This window comes from Pyxicephalus adspersus, chromosome Z (genome assembly GCF_032062135.1).
Source record: "Pyxicephalus adspersus chromosome Z, UCB_Pads_2.0, whole genome shotgun sequence".
Taxonomy (NCBI): Eukaryota; Metazoa; Chordata; class Amphibia; order Anura; family Pyxicephalidae; genus Pyxicephalus; species Pyxicephalus adspersus.
In genome coordinates, this window is record NC_092871.1 from 27,381,330 (window position 1) to 27,385,889 (window position 4,560).

A 4,560-nucleotide genomic window follows, 5' to 3' on the forward strand; every position below is an offset into this window, starting at 1 on the left:
ATTTACCAAGCTTTGTTCCCCCAGAGGCGAATATTTTTGTACTGAAATCCTGGGGGCAACTGTGTGCTGGGACTGCACAACTAGCCTTCCGAGACTGAGCAGGGGCATGTCTAAGGTGAAGACTATGGAGATAAATTGGGGAATTATGTCTGGTAAAGGATTGACATTTACAGGGCAGACTGAATACCCACAGTAATTAATGTTCTTGTGTGAAGTTCTATTAAAAAAGTTGAGTGATTCACAAATCCATAGATGTTAAATATGGCCTCTCTCAAAATGAAGCCACCATGGCAAAGGGTGGATGGAGTGTAAAAAATTCAGGTTTGTATGAGAGCCACCAAGAGGAAATTAGAACAAATATCCACTTACTTATCCAATGACCTTTGAATTCCAAAAACATGTGGATAGGTAAATTGGCTTCCCCAAAACTGACCTTAGAATGTGGTATTGACATATAATTAAGGTGGGACTTTAGATTGTGAGCCTCTTGGAGGGACAGCTAGTGACGAGAATATAGACATTGTGAAGCGCTCCATACTATGGCAGCTTTATATAAATACTGGATAATATTATAATTAGTTATAGAGATAAATGCAGAACCTCTGATGCATTTTCCAGGTATATGAAGAATAAAAGCGATGATGTTGCAACCATACATATGTACATACTTATATTTTACTCCTGGAAGATCTCTAGCCTACCCTATCATCTGGGAATAATGAACTAGTAGAAATCCTGTGGCAAGCCATATGCAATACATACTGGTTACACTTGTAAGTAGTGCTAGATTTTCTTCTTGATAATTGTTGATAAAATGATCTCTCTTTATCATATATTAACTCATAATGCTACAATGTTCTAGAAAAGCTTAGATATTTGCAATTTCCTTCATATAACCTAGATAAGTTTCTTGATACCTCTCTACAAAGGCAGAAGCCAGATGACGGTGGGTTTCCAGACCTGACTCACACAATATAACTTACAGTTCAGCATTTTATAGTACGGTGGTTAACACCTGCCTCGTCACAGGAGAAATTGTGAAACCTAGAGTCTTAACATGTCACCCATCAAAAAGTTTTTTTTAGTTTTATAAAGGACACTGAAATGTATGTTTTATTCAGTTATAAAAAAAAGCTTGCTAATGTATTTGCATTTTACTTTCTACTTCCTACTTAGCAGATGTAGTTTGAAGTCAGTTCAAGCACAATATATATATATATATATATATATATATATATATATATATATACACACACATATACAAATATACATTGAAATTGTGGTAGAGTCAAAACCTTGTGGGGGAAGTGCTGGATGGAGTGTAAGTACCACCCAGGCAAAGGTATATTATGTTTTAAGGAGATGTATGTGTTGTCTAACGTTTATGTTTGATTTATGCAAAACTGGATTGTTAGATTCTTGGGGAAAGAGTGGGATGGTTCCTTTGTTCCATCAGACTTATGTCTGCGTTTTCACCTGTGAAGGTGAAGCACAGGTGTGCTATTTAATCCGGAAGCAAGGGAGCAGTGTGATCCCAGAATAGAGAGTAGAGCTCCACAGAACAAAACCTATATTGAATGTGAGTTTTGCATATCATTTATATCTTTCTCTAGTAAGTCAGGGACCTGAGTGAGACAGTTTGTTGCTTATGCTGGGCCACCATTTAAGAAAACTTTGCAGCTTATGAACAAGGGAGCAGTGGCACATTGACAAGATCTTCTTTTCTGCAAGACTGTTCAGTTGTAGGGTGTACTTTTAATCACTCAAAAATACAAAAACACTAATTACAAAATAATTGAACCTTAACTTGTGGCCCACTTGATTAAAACTTGGTAACTGGGCTACAGTGGCTAATTGAGATTCGTTATTTTTATATAAAAGGTTCACTTTATGGACCGTGTAAAACAACACAGCAGCTCAGACTGGTTTTACCTTGTTAAAAAATGTTGTGTGTAGGAAGAATAGATATTGATTTGCCAGAAATGTGCTTCTAATTCCCTGTTACAATGTTGCCTATCGCTGCCTCTTTCTGCCCAACTCTACAAGCATTCATTGATCATTTTCCAATTTTTCCAAGGTAATGCTGCTAATTTTACTTCCAAGAGCTTGCCTAAATATTGTGTGTAGAGAAAGGCTCTTAAGAGGTGTAGTTTTGGGTGGGAAACCTACATCAAACAGGAACTGACCTTCCAAATTAGGTGATAGAACAATGTACATACAAGATACAATGCATAGCATAATTCTATAAAATGTAATAAATTAATAAAAATAATGCACTTACAAATGTAAAAGGTTATCTGACTGTTTCTAAGATGTTTGTCACACAAAACCCACCAATCAGGCTAGGTACAGCACCATCTCTGAGGCTTACCTCTCCCCGCTGGGTACCAAGCACCTGGTTGGTGTAAGGATAGATAACCACAATGATACAACATACTTCCTCATGTTTTAACAAATGAATTTAGTGATAACTGTCTGCATTAGTTATACTTTAATTAAAGTCTTAATTTACATAATGCGACTCAACATTACACACATCTACTGTATGTAATATTTAACCCTATATTGGCCAGCAGACCAGTGACTGGCCAAATATGTGCTGGTTGTGGTGGGTCAAGATTAAAGCAGAATTGGAGTTCTAAAAAAAAAAGTGATCTAGTAGGTTCATTATTGTAGAAGAGACAGATGATGCCCCTTCTGCAATAAAACATACTTACCTTCCTATATTCTTTCAAAAAAAAAAAATGCCAAGAATGCAAGAAATTCATTCACTCCAAGGGCTTGTGCATATGCATGTGTGAGATTTACATCATCCTGGCCCAGGTAATCAAGATGGCCAAAGGCCAAAACAGGGGAGAAGAAGAACTAAGATGGCGGTGCCATGCCGGAATGTAGACAGATTAGGGTATTTAAAATTGCTATTAGGATTTATTGCAAAAGGGGGAATTACCTATGCATTCTGCAGTAAAGAACCTGCCTGGCTGAAGAAGCAGGTAAATAAAGTCTGGATTTATATATCGCCAACATTTTACACAGCGCTGTACATTAAATAGGGGTTGCAAATGACAGACAGATACAGACAGTGACACAGGAGGAGGAGAAGACCCTGGTCTGAAGAGCTTACAATCTACTAGCAAGTCATGCTTAACCGATGTATAATATATAACAGGTTGCATTGCAATTAAGGTTACGTTATTAATGTCACAAGTCCAGGAACACATCCAAGGTTATCCAAAATTATACTTATTTCCTGTAGCATGCCCAGAACCCCTGGAAGTCATTGTTTACTGTAGTATATCTATGGACTCTGGAAGTCTCATGGAGCCTGTGCGGAAACTTTTATTGGCTTCTGTAGCATGTTCAGAGCTTTAACAATCTCCTGAAGCATGATCTCTTCTGGCCGATGTCTCTCCCGTGGGCCAAATCTGTCTTGCAGCGTCCTTTTTTTTGGCCCACAAACGAAACCTAAATATGAATTGCAGCTGGCCCACCGCTGCATTGAAATAGCCCTGCTACTACAATTCCCGGCATCAATCAAATCTATAGACCAGCGGCCTCTTTACCTATGCATGGCCCCGCATTGGAATGTTTTACAGACGCAAGTAATGCCGGGAATTGTAGTAGCAGCATCATTTGCGTCTTTAGACCAGCGGCCTCTCTGCCTATGCGTGGCCCCGCATTGGACCGTTTTATAGACGCAGGGAACTGTAGTAGCGGTGCTATTTCAGTGAAGAGGGAGTTCCAACCCACTCATAACACTCATAACACATTCTCCCCATGGGACTGTTTTCTTGACGCAGGGAATTGTAGTATCGGTGCTATTTCAGTTTCAGGTTTGGCCCGCGACTTTGTCTAAGTTTTTAATTTTGGCCCACTGTGTATTTGAGTTTGACAGCCATGCCCCGTGGTATATAAAGACAAACAGAATAAAGTAAACCGTAGAATCATCTTCTTAATAATTTTACTGCTAGCTAGTGTCCAAAATCATATTGAAAATTAACCAACTGTCCTCTTTTTTAATGACCCCATATAATAAAACCCTAATGGATCAATATAGAATGTGGTTTCCACACACTAGTTGAGATTCAGAACATACAAAAGCAGATATGGAAATAATTTGGAACCTGGGACCTAGCACTGCAAAGGCAGGAGTGCTACCTCTGAGCCACCGTATATGGTACATATTACGGAAAAATGAAACACTAAACTGAAAACAAAATTAGTGTCAACTAAAATTAGGGGTATATAAGCAATTTCATTGTCTTACTAGTGGGAGATTTAACCACTTGCAAACAATCATTAGCAGTGCATTGATTGCAGCTTGTTGCAAATAATGTCGCTGCCAACCACTGAATATATTTCTCAGTAACTAGAAAAAAAAATTGCATTTTTATGCTGAGTTAAGAAGAAGAAACTAACTGAAATGGTTTGAAAGTGGATATTTGCTGTTGATAACATAGGCATTTGGCACCTGCCCATGCTATATAGGTAGTCCCCAGGTTACTTACGAGATAGGGACTGTAGGTTTGTTCTTAAGTTGAATTTGTATGTAAGTCGGAA